The sequence below is a fragment of the Monodelphis domestica genome, chromosome 2 (assembly GCF_027887165.1).
Source record: "Monodelphis domestica isolate mMonDom1 chromosome 2, mMonDom1.pri, whole genome shotgun sequence".
In the NCBI taxonomy this organism is placed as follows: domain Eukaryota; kingdom Metazoa; phylum Chordata; class Mammalia; order Didelphimorphia; family Didelphidae; genus Monodelphis; species Monodelphis domestica.
This window is the reverse complement of record NC_077228.1, coordinates 368180722-368198604: the sequence shown is the minus strand read 5'-3', so window position 1 is coordinate 368198604 and position 17883 is coordinate 368180722. Positions and strand designations below refer to the sequence as shown.

Below are 17883 nucleotides of genomic sequence, written 5' to 3'. Positions count from 1 at the left end.
TCACTTGACTTGAGCTATACTATTTTTTAATCAGTGACCACAGTATTACTTAGAATTCTCCTATTTTAGTCAAACTCCTAAATTTAAATTCTTACAGTTTGAAACCTTTTCTATTCTAATGCAGGTCTGCCCTGAAAGTACCTTACTCTATGACCTCTTACCTTCCACATTTTCTGCTTGGAAACAGGCAGAGTGTTAATACTTTTTTCCTCCCTTCAGAGATTCCTAGATGTTTATTTGATATTTTTGTTTTTAAGTTAGCATTTAATGAAATTTTTGTATGCATCTATTTTCTCTAATGTGTTGGAGTTTATCCAAGGATACCTGATAGAGATTCCCAGTAGCAATGACAAAATGTGTTAATAAATCATCCTGTCTTTCAGAGTCCCAGTATTTCAGAGATGGAAGGGACCTCAGTCTCCATCAATCACACAACTGATCAATCAATCAAAAGCACTAATTAAACATTTAACACTGGAGTTACAAAAAAAGACAGAAAGAATTCTTGTGCTTGAGGAGTTTAAATTCTAATGGAAAGACAACCTATAAGTAAAAAGATAGGTGTAATATATATGTAAATATAATATATGTAATATATTTGTACATAGCTATATATAATAGATGGAAGGGGTGTGAGTGTATACACACACACACATACACACACACACAGACACACACAGAGTAGATGGAAGGTAATACCAGAGGGGAAGATGCTAGTAATTGGGGAGACAGAAAAAGTCCTACTGAAGAAGGTAAAATTCGAATTGAGACTTTAAAGATGGAGGAAATTAGAGGTAGAGAGGAGGAAAGAGGAAAGGAAAGTCCATTCCTTAATGTCTCACTTTCTCTTTCCCCACCATATCCAATCATTTACCAAGTCCAGTCATTTCTATCTTTGAAAAATTAATTATAAATGACAGATATGTGTATTTCTCTTCTGACATTGTCATCACCATTGTGAAGGCCCTTAAAACCTTAAATCTGTACTATTATCCTTCTGATTGATCTCCTGCCTCAACTACCTTCCGTCTCCAGCTGTCAAAATAATCTTCCTTCTCTGTGGATCTGACCATGTCACTCCACTCCCCAATAAACTCTACTAGCTCCTTAATAATTTCAGGACAAAATATGTAATCCTCTGGCTTTTAAAGTCCTCATAAACCTGACCACTTTCTTCCTATCTGATCTTCTTACATCTTATCCCTTTCTAACCCATGATGCATATGAAATCACATCTCCTGACTGAGTATTTTTCACTGACTTTCCCCCATGCCTGGAATTTTCACACCTCTCATCTCCGCTTCTTTGTCTCTCTGTCTTTTTTTAGTATCAATTAAAATCCAATCTTCTGCAAGAAACCTTTCCTAGTCCTCTGAGATTATCTCCAATTTATCCAGTATTGAATTTATTTTAATTTAGTTTACATTTTATAATTTCTTTTAGACTATGAGTTCCTTTTTGTTTCCTCAGTGCTTAACACAGTGTCTGGGACATAGCAGGTGATTAATAACTGTTTGTTGACTGACTGAAAAAAAATAGTAACCCCAAAGGTGCAGTTGATTTGTAGAATGTGTATGGAGGAGACTATGCCTGAAAAGAATCATCTCTACTATGTATCCTACAGTTCATTCAGCCATTGACTGAAGACTTCCTATGAGAGGGGACCCACTAATTCCAGAGAGAGCTCATTTTTGAGTTCTTTCTTACATCAAATTTAGGAGTGCGACTTTGCGTTTTCCATCCATTCTAGTTCTTTACTCTGGGGCCAACCAAAAAAAAAATTGAATTCTCCTCCTTAGGAGAATCCCTTAAACATTTGAATACTTAAATACTTGAAGATAGCTATCACGCCTCTCTCCCCACCTCTTCCCAAAGTCTTCTCTTTTCCCAATATATGTAAATTTCTATAAGGAGTTCCTTGACATATTTTTTAAGAAAAATCTGGTAGTATACAACCAGAATCATAAAAGACCAGTAATGATCTTTTGTATGTCCTAGTAATCTGATTGCTAGGAGTATACTCCAAAGATTTAATTACAGGAAAAAAGAAGTGCTATCTGTTTAAGAATATTTAGAAATGAGCTAATTGTAATGGAAGCAAAATGAAAAAAATTGCTCACCATTTGGAGAATGGTTAAAGCATTAATGCTTTGGAAATGCAATGGAAAATGATATCATCATTAGGAAAAACAAATATCAGAAAAAGAAAAATCAAAAGGCATATAAAATAGTGATATGTGGGAAAGTAGAACTAGTATAATATACCTACTGATTATAATTACCTAAACTGTAAATGTATGAATATGTAAATGACCAATTAATGAGTTAGGAAGAGGATATAGATAATTGTTACTCAGTTTTTCATATTAGTATGTTTTTATTTTAAATAGTTTGGAATACAGCGTTTGACTTATATTTAAGTGTAAAATTAAATTTGCATAAAGCTTATTTTTTCAAAAATATAACCTTTATTTCAGTTCATTTGTATTTCTAACATTTGTGGCAAATATGGTGAATGAGTTTACTTTTTCTGCTTCTCTGATCATTTAATGATGCTAAATGACAATATCTTTTCCAATTGTGTTTTATCTCTTAGATCATCTCCAATTTATCTTATATCCCTAGATAAAAAAAAAATTGAATTTGTTTTCTATGGCATTGCTTCTCCCTGATTGCTTTAAAACTCACAAAGTAATGAAAAATACCAGTTCAAATAGAAAAAAGCCTATTTTGTATTCTTGATGTTCTTTTGTTCCTGATAAGCTTGGTCAATGTGGTTTAAGGTTTATAGAGTTTTAGATTAAGAGTTAGGGGAACAGGGGCACCTAGATGCTTCTGTGGATAAAGAGACAGGAGGTCCTGGATTCAAATATGACCTTAGACACTTTATAGCTGTGTAACTCTGGGCAAGTCACTTAACCCAATTGCTTGGTCTTATTGCTTTTCTGCCTTGGAACCAATACTTAGTACTGATTCCAAGACAGACATTAATGTTTAACAAAGAGTTAGGGGAACAAAGTTCTAGTCCCAGGCCTTCTATAAACTGCTGTGCAATTCTGGGCTGATCTCTTAACTTCTAGAGAACTTCTTATTTTCTTATCCCAAAAATGGAGGGTCAGGAGCCAATGATCTCTTAAAGCTCCTCACAGCTCTTTAAATGATCTAATATATGATTCTAATACTCTGTTCAGATAATTTATTGATTAATCAAACTAATCCTGCAAGTTAAAAAGACTGGGAAGAAACCTTGAGTGAACAGAAAAATGGTTAATTATATAGACACTGCTTTTATTTTTTATAGACTACTGGGTTCCTTGGAAGTCCTTCAAAGTTTGGAGTAAAGAGAACTAGATCATGTGCTGCTGACTTTCCAGGAAGAACTTCAAAGGCACTGAATTGGAAGTCAGAAGACCTCTATTCAAATCTTGACCCTGCCACTTAGTTTCTTCATTTGTAAAGGAAGGGGATTAGACTAGAACACTTCTAATGTTTCTTTTACCTCTAAGTCTGTGATGCTAAATAATGTAATTTTTGCCACTCTGTCTTTCCTCTTTTTCTGCCTTCAACTATCTCTGCTGAATTCATATTATCTGAATATAAAGTCATATATTCCCATCTTTTCTGTTTGCCATTCTGTTTTCCTCTAGAATTCCTTCTACACCAGGGATTATTAATCTTTTTTTTTTTTATCATGGACCCCTTTGGCAATCTATTGACACCTATAGATCCCTTGTTAGAATGATATTTTTAAATTCATAAAATAAAATACTTAGGATTACACAGAAATCAAAAGTTTGCCAAAAATAAAGATGCATTTTTCCCACATTTAAGTTTATAGGCCTTCTGAAATCTAACTATGGAACAGCTTAAGGAAATGTGGAGCCCAAGATAAGAATCCTTCCCTTTCAATTTGGAACTATGCCCAAAGGGTGCTAAAAGACTGTCTGCCCTCTGATTCATCCATAGCACTGCTGGGTTTGTACTCCAAAGAGATAATGAGGAAAAAGACTTGTACAAGAATATTCATAGCTGCACTCTTTGTGGTGGCAAAAAATTGGAAAATGAGGGGATGCCCTTCGATTGGGGAATGGCTGAACAAATTGTGGTATATGTTGGTGATGGAATACTATTGTGCTAAAAGGAATAATGAACTGGAGGAATTCCATGGGAACTGGATTGACTTCCAGGAATTGATGCAGAGTGAGAGGAGCAGAACCAGGAAAACATTGTACACAGAGACCGATACACTGAGGTAAAATCAAACATAATGGACTTCTTTACTAGCAGCAATGCAATGACCCAGGACAGTCCAGAGGAACTTGTGAAAAAGAATGCTATCCACATCCAGAGAAAGAACTGTGAGAACAGAAACACAGAAGAAAAACAACTGCTTGATCATGTGGTTTGATTGGGATAGGTTTGGGAATGTAGCTGCTAAATGATCATTCTTGTGCAAATATTAACAATATGGAAATAGGTCTTGATCAATGACACATGCAAAACCCAGTTGAATTGCTTGTTGGCTACAGGAGGGGGTAGGAAGGAGTGGAAAGGAGTGAGGAGGGGAGGGAAAGAATACAAATCATGTAACCATGGGAAAATATTCTAAATTAATTAATTAATCAAATAAATAAACAAATAAACGAATGAATGAATGAACAAATAAATAAATAAAAATAATCAGTAAATAAATAAATAAAAGAATCCTTCCTTTTTACCTTCACATGCACAGACTTTAAGGCCATTTGGTAGATATCTAGTCTAGCTTTCCATGTCAATATTCTGAATATCTATGATAATTCAGATGTAATTTCTGAACAGGCTTGCCATCTTTGATTTCTATTCTAATTCTTCTTCTGACTTTTTGCATATGGTCACCACACCTTAGCTCTCATCTCATCCTGGATAGTGTGAAAGCAAGGAGAAGGGAGGTATTATCATATAAGTATTATGTGTGGTGTTATGATTATAAAGGGAGATAGATGGGGAGGAGCAGGGATGGAGGAGGTGAAGGGATAGGAGGGTTGGTGTGGAAAGGAGAGAGAACTGCTGGAGCTGATAGAAGGTCTGTGTAACACTCCCTCTCCCTCACACTTTAAACACACCAGGGGTACCCCTGAGCAGATGTTATGGCAAGGATGAACAGAAGTTGTATCTCAATAAATAGACTTCTGTGGGATTATAATATTGACTTGTCCTCAGGATTTGGCTGGTGCCCGAGGCCCAAGAAGCCCCTTTGGATACACAGTCTTGTCAGGCAGGCTGAACATCCTTGTTTGCTCTTTCCTTGTTTAGCCAATACTAAATGGCCAGCCTGCCCCAACACCCTCCTTTCCTCCTTCTAACTCTCTTCCTTAACTTCTGTAATGATTTAGGCCTGACTGCGGTTTTCTTCAGAACAAGAATGGTTTAATAGTTCAAGAAAGAAGGGAGGGGATAGGAAACCCTACAAGACTAAACAATCATGTTGTCACTTCCTTCTTCAGGCTAGCCAAATGGCTCAGGTTTCAGCATTTCTTCCCCTCCTTCCTCTCAAATCAGTTTACTATCTTACTCTAAACAGGTCACTAGCATCCTTCTTGGGCAGGCAATGGGATGGGACAGATTTTCGGGGTGACCCCCCCACCCCCCGTGAGGTTCAAGGGATCAGCACCCCTCAGCAGCATTTGCTGTTCTCTTTGCTTCTTTGACCACTACCCAAAAATATAAGGGATCTTCTGTCTTCAGGGCAAGGGAAAATGGAGGCAAGGCTCTGGCATCACAGGTTTGGGGTCCTAAGCTCCCGTCCTTAGCTCCTGTCTTTCATAAGTTCATAGGGTAAAAGACCTCTTTCCAAGCTCTCAATTCCACAAGCCCTTTCTGCTCCTCCAACTGCCACTCTCCTTCCTGCCAACATTGTAAAATGGTTCCTCAGTCTCAGTTTTCCTTTCCACATTGGAGAATAGGAAGTAGTGTGGAGTACAGAATGTGTGGAGGGAAAAATTCATAAGAAACTTGAAAGGAGAAGAGAATAGAATGTAAAGAGTTTTAAATAGTAATTAGCAAATTTTATATTTGATTTAGTAGGTAATAAAGAATTAATGAACTTTATTGAGTAGGGTAGTGGAGAAAGCATCATATTATCACTTTGGGATAATCATTCTGTTTGAGTTGGAGGATATATTGGAATGAAAAAATATTTGAAGAGAAAAGAATTTGTAAGTTATTGTCATAGTCCAATGAAGGAGTAATAAGGACTTAATCTGGAAGCGTATTTCGGTGAATATAAATAAAGAGACAAATGGGGGAGAAGTAACGGGAAACATGACACTTATCTTGAAGTTTTGTAAGGAATATTGTGTATAAAAAGGAATCTGATGTGCTCTATGTGACCTCAGGATCACAGCATCTTAGAGTTGGAATAGACTTTAGAGGTCATTTTGTTCAAGAATTCCATCAATGACATCACAAATAAGTCTTCTACTTTGGCTTAAAGACCTCCAGTTAGGAAGAATCTTTCTATCCATCCATCCATCCATCCATCCATCCATCCATCCATCCATCCATCCATCCATCCATCCTTTTTCTTTCTTTCTTTCTTTCTTTCTTTCTTTCTTTCTTTCTTTCTTTCTTTCTTTCTTTCTTTCTTTCTTTCTTTCTTTCTTTCTTTCTTTCTTTCTTTCTTTCTTTCTTTCTTTCTTTCTTTCTTTCTTTCTTTCTTTCTTTCTTTCTTTCTTTCTTTCTTTCTTTCTTTCTTTCTTTCTTTCTTTCTTTCTTTCTTTCTTTCTTTCTTTCTCTGTCTGTTTAATGTAACTTCACTTTCTTGTCCCCCTTCTTTATTCTGGATCCTAGTACTTCCTTAATATAGCCCAAGTCTGTGTTAGCTTTGTTTTAGGAAGCATTTTCACCTTTGACTCATATTGACTCTTTTATCCACTAACCTCATTCCTTGCCTTCATTCTTTCTTTAGGAATTGTTGAGCTGGTCTGCCACTCTTATCCTATGTTGATTTTTGGAAATCAAGTACAGAATTTTACATGTCCCTAATGCACTTTATTTTATCAGACAGCCCACAATTCTTACCTACAAAAATCTTTTTTTTTTGTTTCTCTGCAAAAATCTTTGTTTTTTTTTTTTAGGAGAACTAGTCCACCTATTTCTGCTCAAGAGATACCCCTTTTTCCTTAAGGGTACTCCTAACCTGCCCTTTTCTTCTTAGGCCCTCATAGCTGTAATTTTTCTTGCTGGAAATTTTCAGTTTCTAACTTATTGGTATGAACTATCTGTGCCATTAGGGATGGGAAACCAATCAGATATAGTGGTTGAAATCTTGTCTTTCTCTACAATTTATGTGGCTTTCTTCTGCACTGCCTCATGACCCTTCTGCATTTCCTCATCAAGTTGACCCCTGATGTTACCTCTACTGCTGAGATTCTGTGACTGATGATAATAAGAAATAACACTTGTAAGTTTATGATTAGCCACTTCTATAAAATTCTCAGGACAAACTTTGAAAGAAAACACTTGTGATAGCAATGACATTTACTCAGGTTTTATAGTTGTAGTTTTTTTTTTTTGCTTTCAGGCATAGATTTTCAAGAATTTTTGGATGAAAATCAGTTTTGTTTTATGAAAAACAAGCAAGGTTTATTTCTCTTAAATTGGAAATGTAATAGAAGTCTAAAAATGGTGCCTGGTGACAAAAAGCATATTTTGGGTACAGAAGGATTATCTGTATTCAGATTATGTTATCCATAGTCTACATATTAGAATGCAGGATGTAAAACAGGAATCAGATCTTGCATTGGACTCTGTTGGTTGTATTTGACCACAGGCTTTACTTTCATCGAAACCATATAAGCCTAAGGAAAATGAACACTTAGAAAACTGCAAGCTTAAAAGATTAAAAACTCAGTTTTCCTGACTGAATCTTATTTATTTTTCCTTTTACTGATTTCAGGTTAGATGGATTTCCTATATTCAATTGAAAATAATTAAAATAATGAAGTAAAAAAGGAATCAGATTTTTAGCTTTGGAAGGGAGCCTAGTGGCCATCAAGTCTAACTTATGCCTGAGAATGAATCACCACTGAAACAGATGGTTATCCAGGCTCCAATTAGAGATTTCTAATTCTATCTTCAATTAGGGATTTCCAGGGATGTGGAACTCACTACCTCCTTAAGACTGTCTATTTCTCTGTAGGATAGCCTTCATTGTTAGGAAGATACAGAAAGTCTAAACTTGCTTCTTTGTAATTTCCACTTTCTTTTTCTGCCTTTTGAGATCAAACAGAAAAAGTCTAGCTCCTTTTCCAAATGACAGTTTTCATCTACTTTGGGATAGTTATCATGTGCTTCCTAAGTCCTCTCTTCTATAGGTCAAACATTTTTTTCCTCTGCCTTCACATAATATGGATGTTTAGTCCTTTGACTGTCTGGTTGCTTTCTTATGGACACTTTCTAATTTATCAATGTCTTTCCTAAACTATACTTCCCAGAAATGAACACAGTACAGCATGTCTGGTATGCCTGGGGCAGATCAGAGCAGGAAAATCACTTCTTTTTTTCTTACAAACTATGTCTCCCTTGTTGCATTCTAAAATGGTATTAGCTTTTTTTGGCTGCCATGGTGCACTGTTGACTCATTAAAATTTCAGGTCATGAAAATCCCTAGATCTTTTTTTCAGACAAATTGTTGTCTGTATAGTCATACCTTCCCAATGTTTTACTTGTGAAATTGATGTTTTGAATACAAATTAGGATATTACATTTATTTTTATTAAGTTTCATTTTATTTACTATAGCTCCTGGAATGCCTGCTCCATAATTAACAAAGTTATTTTCAAACTAAACATTTTCTTTTCCTAATCCTTCCATTTTCTATTGAAATGTGGCTCCTTTTTAATGACACTGCACCTCTGGTCATACTTGTAAGGACTGGTTGGACTTTTAAAGCCCACAACACCAGAATATTTCTAGTTTTCCATTGCCACTTCTGGAATCTTCCTCTACCCCACATTCAGCAATGTTTTCTTTGAGGTTCATGTTCCACAAAAATGTTATTCAAAATGTTATTCAGTCAACATTTGTTGGACATCTTTTGACCTCAGAGCTTCTCTTTCTTTCTTCAGTGATTTCAGTGACTGGTACAGGGTTTTTCTCTCTATCAAAACGTCTGTGATGATACTAGGGAACTTCAGTCAATGTATTCATGCTCTCTCAAAACTAATTTCTTGGTTGGCCATTCTAATCAATTACCACCACATACTCCTCAATTATACTTCATCCAAGCACAGAGATGGTTATATTTTTGATCTTGCCATCACTAAAAACTGTTCTACTTCCATGTGCATAATTTCTGAGAGTCCTTTATTTAATCACAACCCCTTTTAATCCTTCCCCCCTCATACCTAATAGTGTCTATCCCTATTATTTGTCCTAACAATTATCTCTGTCCTTCCTACCTCCTCTTTCTCCATGACTCATTTCCATGTATTACTTTCCCACTAGACACACTCTCTTCTCTTGCCAATCTTGGGTTTCTTGATGAATCAGTTCTATTTTACACTTTACTCTTGAATCCCTTACTCCCTTACTCTATAAATTATGCCTTGCCAAATTCTACTATTCCATTCCTTTTTTCTTCTTCATTCACTGCTCAATGGAGCTGGATAAAAACATGAAACCACACTGAATGCATCCACTGCAAATTTATATTGCAAAATCTCAATGAACCCTTACTGAAGGAAGACAATTCTTTTATACTTTCCTAAGTGATGCATTATCTCACTCAGAAAAGCTTCTATTCTTTTTCACCTCTCTTAAAGCGTCCTACCATATCCCTTTTCCCCACCCTTTTAGTTGGTGACTTTGCTTCAAAGTGAATTAAAAAATTGAAGTCATTGTTTAAGAGTTCTCTTTCTCAACTCACATTAAATGCATTTCCCCCATTATTTTCTCCTTAATGTCTACCTTTAGTTAAGACAAGCCTTTCACCTTGTCAAAACACACTTTCACATGAACCCTTGATCACCTATTTTATTCTTTAGCAGATTTCTTCTACTATTTCTTTGAACTTCCATCTTTTTTATCTACTGACTCCTTCCCTCCTGCTTACAAATGTGCCCATGTCTCCTCTACCCTTATAACACCCCTGACACAATAATTCATCATCCCTGTAAGTATTATCTGACATTTCTCTTACCTTTCTTAGCTAAAATCTTTGAGAAAACAATCTATACTTGGTGCCTCCAATTTTTCCCTCTCATTCACTTTTAAACCCTTTCTATTCTGACTTTTGATCTCATTATTAAACTGAAATTGTCTTCTCCAAAGTTGCAAATGATTACTTAATTGTTGAATCTCATGACCTTTTCTCAGTCAGTCATCTTTCATGACCTTGACATTGCTGGTCACCATCTTTTTTCTAGATACTCTTCCCTGTTAAAGTTTTATGACATTGTTCTCTGCTAGTCTCCTGATACCTGTCTGACTACTCCTTCTCAGTCTCCTTTGATGGGTATTCACTCAGATCACTGCTAGACAGAATTCTTTCTTTGTTGACATGTTATATAAAACATTATGTGAACAATATACTGTGACATAGTACATCAACCAGCACTAAGAACTTCCAATGGTTATCTGAAAGAACACTTAATTTATTGTGTATTTTAGAAAACTAGTTGCTTCTATTAAAATAGGGACAGGACCATTCAGTTTATCAAGGGATAACCTTGAAGAAAGGAAGAACTAGGTTTAAATTCTTTCTCTGACATATACTACCTGTGTGACGCTGGCAAGTCACCTAATCTCTCAATGTCTTCAGGAAAATCTAAAAGTTTGAGAGACTGATCATTGGAGTTTCCATGCCAGGATTTTCTCCTGTTGGTGAAATAATGGATCTGGATTTCTAAAACAATTTTTATGGGAAATTAGAATCCTATTTTGTGCAATGAATATTCAAAATGAAAACATGGAACAGTTGGTTATTATTGACACAACTCCATTTCTCAGATGATTGAATCATAATATTTGAAAATATATTTATGCTTCAATACATCAATGGATTTGCGAACTCATCAATGTGTTACTCCCTTCAAATGGTACAGATTACAAACCATCTGTGTCCTCTCATTCTTTGTAATTCTCATCCATATTTTCACAAAAATCTCCACCAAGCCATCCTCTAGATATTATGAAAGTGTCATTATGACACACATTTAAAAATAAAATTAGAAGTTAATATAACTTAATGGCAAAATTATTTTTCCCTGTGTAGAATTCAATTTTATTTCTTATTTATAAGTTACATCTTCCTATCAGAAAATGAGCCATAGAATCAGAAATCTAGTTTATAGTATGAGGGGATTTAAGAGGTCATCCAAATTCTATATTGATATTTTTATAAGAAAAATTAAAATGAATGAGCCAGAAAATAGTCTGATTCCCCCCACCCCCCCATAGGATTTTACTCCAGTCTCTCATTTTTTCTTGACTAAAAGGGGCATCATCTCTGCTAGAAAAACTAGAAATTAAAAAAAAAAAGTTACTGTCTCCTATATTAAACATTGCTTTGATTTTTTTTAAGGTTTCTTTGAGTTGCTGTAATTGAAGAAAACTGATGTTGAAAGGTATTATTAGGATATAAACTTTCTAAAAGACTAGCTTAAATTTGTTTTATGCTTCAAGAAGCAGCTTTATATCTTGTGACTAGGACAGTCCATCAGAAGACCTAAGCAAAAAAAATACTAATAAATAAATTAAAAGAAAAAACAGAACAGAAACTAGAATTATATAATTTGATACTGGTTAAAGTATTTTTCAAGTTGTCTGTCATTGAGTTTATTTTTTATTATTTATTTTTAGCATTCATTAAAAACTTGAATTCTAAATTCTACTCCAATTATTCTTTTACTCATTGCGAAGTCAATAAATTTATATCAATTATATACATGAAATCATGCAAAATATATTTCCATATTAAAGAAGTTGCAAAAAAAGAAGAAAATAAAGTGAAAAAATTATGTTTTAATCTTCATTCAGATTCCATCAGTTCTTTCTCTGGAGGTGGATAGCATTTTTCATCATAAGTCCTTCAGATTATCATAATAATCTGAAAATCTATGTCATTTACAGATGATCATCATATAATGTTGCTATTATTGTGTACAATATTCTCTTGGTTCTGCTCACTTTATTTTGCATCATTTCATGTCTTCCTAGGTTTTTCTGCAACCATCTTTCTCTTCTGATTCAAGTTCTAATGCCAAGAATGAGAGAGGCCTTAGGAAGGGACTATATAACAATGCAACAAATATTTAAACGCCAAATATGAATTAATTTTTCCCTCTTCATTCTGATCTAGGAGGATAAGGAATCCTCTTCCTTCACAGAGCTATCTCCATCTATTCTTATTGAATTGCTACCCTAATAATACAAATAAAAATTTAAATTTGTATGCTGTCAGCATTGATTAATTTTTTAAAAGAATTATCTATTCATCAGATCCTCTTATTTCCTGTTATCTTCTCCTGGACTTTATTTCATTGATTGTACTAACTTCAGTTTCTTTCTCTTAACTACAGTCTCCGACTACAATATATCACAAGGATTATTTCCCATGACAAGATGGGATTTTTACCAGGAATATAAGGATGGTTCAATATTAGGAAAACCATCCACATAATTGACCATATCAATACTCAAACTAAAGGAAATCACATGCCTATCTCAATAGATGCAAAAAAGCCTTTGGCAAAATACAACAACCATTCCTATTGAAAACTCTTGAAATTCTTTTTTTTTTTTAATCAAGGGCAATGATGCCTTTCCAGTCTTCCAGATTTTCAACTTTTGAGCTTTTTACAACCCCTCTCTTCTCCCTCATCTCACATATCTAGTCAGTTACCACATCTTGTCATTTTTACCTGCACAACATCTCTTGCATATATTCCCATATATCCTGATGAGCTGCCAAATCTTTCTGTTTCTAGCTTCACAAGATTTTAGATCCAACCCCCTTCTCTCTTCTCACACATTATCGTCTCTATTTTAATTTAGGTTCTCAATTACTTCATGCTTGGATGATTGTACTAGCCTTCTTATTGGATTCCTTGATTCAAATCTCTCCTCATTCCAGTTCATTCTTCATGGTATTGTCAAAGTGTTTTTTCTAAACCACAGATCTGACTAAGTCACTATTCTAATCAATAAACTCCAATGGCTCATTCTTTTCTTTTTAAATCTTACCTTCTGTCTTAGAATTGATATTAAGTATTGGTTCCAAGGCAGAAAAGGAGCAAGGTGATTGGGGTTAAGTGATTTGTCCAGGGTCATCTAGCTAGGGAATGTCTGAGGTCAAATTTGAACCCAGAATCTCCTGTCTCCAGGCCTGACTCTATCCACTGACCAACTTAGCTGCCCTGGCCCATTATTTTCTCTAACATAAAATATAAACTCCTTTTTGTGAGTTTTATATCCCTTTACAACCTAGGCTTAACCTAACCTTTCAGCATATTTATTTATTATTCCCCTTTCTGCAATCCATGCTCAGCCACTCAGATAATAAGTATTTATTAATCACCTAAGACATGCCAGACACTGCACTAAGCCTTGGGGATACACTGAAAGGCAAAAATATTATCCCCTCCTTTTTTTGGGAGGAGCTCACAATCTAATGTGACTGACAAATAGTTATTACAAAATTATTTATCTATATCTATGTTTATATTTAATGACTTAGAGGTAACCTCAGCAGGAAGGTGCTAGCATTAAGTAGGGCATGTAGGGAGAGTGGGAAAAGTTTCTTGTCAAAGGTAAGATTTTCGCTGAGACTTGAAGGGAACTAGAGAATTCAAGATGCAGAGAGGAGGCGGGAAGAACATTTCAGCCTTGGGGAATAAATAGTTAGAGATACTGCAGAGGTAGAATTTATGGCACTTGGAAAAACTGTGTTCTTGCTAATGTTTGTTTTATTGTATTTTTTATGCTGAAAATTTTTTTTCACATTTTTTTAAGATGAAAAATTACTTCACATAATCAGTATTTTAAATTCATACAATTTCTTATTTAATATTTTAGAAGAATATGCATATATAACATTACAATTTCTTGTAAAAACATTTTATTTTCCCCCTTTACATATAAAAATAATTTTAAACATTTATTTTTAGAAGTTTTGAGTGAAAGAAATAAAAAAACAATTATAGATGTTTATTTATATATTTCAATTTTCAAACATTTTTTCTTATTTTTTTCCATCTTCCTCTCTCCAAAAGAAAAAGGAAATATAAAAATTCCCAAACATTGCCACTAGTAAAATGATCAAAGCTTTGTGTTTTAGGAGAATTTTAGTGACTGAATAGAAGATGTTTTGGAGTGGGGTGAGACTTGAGGCAAGCTGATTCACTAGCATAGTATTGCAATAGTCTAAGCCTGAGGGGATGAGGGCTAACAGTAGGAATTGGAAGAGAGAAGGGGAATATTCAAGAATATTTCTCAATTTCTATGCAAATTCTACTTTTCCCATAGTTCTTTTTTGCATTTCATATTTAATTTATTATTGAGTTGATCTAAAAATATAACAAAAAGAAATAATTGATGATGAAAATTATTCTGACAAATAGATGTTTTAAAAAAACTCTTCATGTAATCTGATGTTTTCACACTAACAGCCTTATTCTAAACTTAAATGGGATTTGGTAATGTTAATGAATTTGGAAACATGCATGGACATCATACCTAATACCATTGTGACTCACTCTTGAATATTTGAAGAAAACAGAAAACAAAACTAGGAAAAACCCAAGCAAAGAGCTGTATACTATTTAACCCTATGTTGGTGAACCTATGCTATGTGTGTCTGAGAGTGCTGGAGGGGGCTACTCTGTTCCCCCTCTCCATGGGCCTGAAGGTGTTTCCCACATGACCTGCTCCTCTTTGCATCAGACCAAGGGGAATGCTTCCTCCTTCCTCTGTCTGGGGTGAAGGGGGAGGCTCACATGAGGCATGAGGTTGCAGTTTGGGCACTCAGTCTCTAAAAGGTTCACCATCACTGATCTAGCCTATAGTCCAGATCAGGTAGTATATGTATGTTCATTCATCTTGCCACTCTGGAACTACTTATACTGGGTCCCTGAGAGGAATCCTGTTACTATAAATGGAATTCTTTGTTTTCTTTTTAAAATAATATTTAATTTTCCCCATTATATGTAAAAACAATTTTTAACATTTGCTTTTTAAAAATTTGAGTTCTTTTCCCCCTATTCTTTCTCTTGAGACAGTAAACAATTTGATATAGATATACATGTGGAATAATTTCCTTGTTTTCTTTTGTATAATTCCTTATTTTCTGAGGTGGCATCCTCTATATAAATTAATCAATTAATAATCTGGTCATCTACCAAATGCTAGATAATGCACTACGTGTTGGGGATATGAATATAATGGAAGAAACTATCCCTAAGCTCAAGAAGCATATATTCTCATGGGTGGATAACAATTACATTTATATATATTGTATATAATATGTTACATATAATAATAATAAAGAAAATACATACAAATAAAAACAGTTTAATAAAGGGTATATTGGGAGAGAGAGCAATTGGGGTGATCAGGAAGTTTAGAAGTTAATATTTGTACTCAAGCTTGAAGTAAGAGAAAAATTCTATGAATGTGATTTGAGGTAGAGTATTCTAAACATGTCAGAGAATTAGTATACAGACTGAAGGTGGAGGAGAGAGTATGAACAGTGAAAATCATTAAGAAGGTAAATATGGTAGAATGTGGGAGAATCTGTGATGTATACTTGGGATAATAGCTTGGGTCAGAGATTTTTAGGTCCTTAAAAGTTTAATAAAAAACTTATATTTTTATTTTAGAGGTAATTGACAGCTAGTGAAATTTATTGAGTGACATGGCTAAATATGTGTTTAAGGAAAGCCATTTTGGCAGTAGTGTGGATGACTGGGGAGAAACTGGATTGAGAATTTATAGTTGCAATGTGGAGGCTCTTGATGCACAAGGGAAATCTAAAAGTGTGTGTGTGTGTGTGTGTGTGTGTGTGTGTGTGTGTGTGTGCATGTGTTTACACATGCATTGGCCAAGTGCTATTGAGGCAGAAAAGACATATAATGGATTGTTTGCTGAACCTATCAAGAAGATCTGAGTTTAAATCCTTCCTCAGACAATTATTCCCTCTGTGACTCTGGGCAAGTTACTTAATTTCTTTCAGCCTTAGCTTCCTTTTTGGTAATTGGAAATAATAATAGCATTTACCTCCAAAGGTTTACTGATAATTATATAACATTTTCTCCAAAAACACATATCATGTTTTAAAGTTTAATCTGTATTAACATTTTATCAATTACTTTCTTAAGTCTAGATATCAATAAAACAAATAAATATATAGAGCCTTGATTTACAAATTTGCCAATTTCTGAGGTGCAAATTAATTTCAAACTCATAATTAAACAATTACCCAGTGAGACCTGGCTCCAGTATACCCTTGCATCTCCTAGGGATGACATGAAGATCAAATAAAATAATACATGTAAAACTTTTTTCCAAATCTTAAAGTACTCTATAAATACTGTTGTTGCTATTGTTAAGAGTTGTAGCTAGGCAGAAAAAGCCAATGCTATCCTAATAGAAGCCAGAGTTTTGGTGAGAAGAGTCAGAGATAATAAACTGAGTGGTTGTTGATTGACTGATCAATTAAGAGATATTTTTCAAATATCATAGAGTGATAGATAGAGTCCTTGACTAATATGCAAGAGTTATGAGTTCCAGTCCTCATTCTCCCATTTACCTTGCTTCTATGTATCTATGTATCTATCTATGTATCTATGCATCTATGTATCTATCTATGTATCTATGTATCTGTCTGTCTGTCTGTCTGTCTCTGTTTATTTGTCTGTCTATATATCTTTGCTTTTGTCTATGTGTTTATGTATTTATTTCTCTCTTACTTCTTCCTTCCTTCCTTCCTTCCTTCCTTCCTTCCTTCCTTCCTTCCTTCCTTCCTTCCTTCCTTCCTTCCTTCCTTCCTTCCTTCCTTCCTTCCTTCCTTCCTTCCTTCCTTCCTTCCTTTCTTCCTTTCTTTCTTTCTTTCTTTCTTTCTTTCTTTCTTTCTTTCTTTCTTTCTTTCTTTCTTTCTTTCTTTCTTTCTTTCTTTCTTTCTTTCTTTCTTTCTTTCTTTCTTTCTTTCTTTCTTTCTTTCTTTCTTTCTTTCTTTCTTTCTTTCTTTCTTTCTTTCTTTCTTTCTTTCTTTCTTTCTTCTTTTTTCTCTCTGTTTATATACCTTTGTGTTTATCTATGTGTCTGTCTGTCTGTCTGTCTGTCTATCTATCTGTCTGTCTGTCTGTCTCTGTCTATTTATGAATCTTTAAAGATACCTACTTAATCTCTTAGAATTACTGTACTTATTTTTAAAATGGTAAAAATAATGTGAGCCTTTAAGGGTTATTATAAGGATCAAAAAATTGGTGTGAGTGAATAATGCCTGTTGGTAAGAAGCCAACATTACAACCATAAAGCTAGGATGCTATGATCATTGGCTCCTAGAGGTGAGGAGAATGTGCTCAGCAGAAGGACATTCTTATTGCAGTTTAAACAGTCCCACTAATATATGGAAGAGAAGAAGGCAAGAACATAGCATGAACACAAATCATGTAAAAGCAGATGACCAAAAGAGACTTATCAAAGCAGGTGCAGGAACAGCAGCAGTAGAGCATTTGAACCATCTGAATCCTTACTTTATTTTTCTGTCTACAGGATGTGCTACAAGGCTGCAAATTGTAATAGGAAAGCAAGGAAAAAAGGTGAAAAAAAATGGATTATGGAGCAGAAAAGAAGGATAAAAAGGGACAGAAGAAAAGGAAAAACCCTGATATTGCTGCTTTA

At 34.5% G+C, this 17883-nt stretch overlaps 1 long non-coding RNA gene across 1 annotated transcript in view; it reads left to right on the top strand.

Annotated features, from left to right (window-relative positions):
• LOC130457423 (uncharacterized) overlaps positions 1 to 4590 on the top strand; it is a 40369-nt gene extending 35779 nt beyond the window's left edge. The window contains exon 3 of the long non-coding RNA XR_008916631.1: positions 3302 to 4590. This is a non-coding gene — a long non-coding RNA (uncharacterized LOC130457423). The remainder of the gene's footprint in view (positions 1 to 3301) is intronic.
• The last annotated feature ends 13293 nt before the right edge of the window (positions 4591 to 17883 follow it).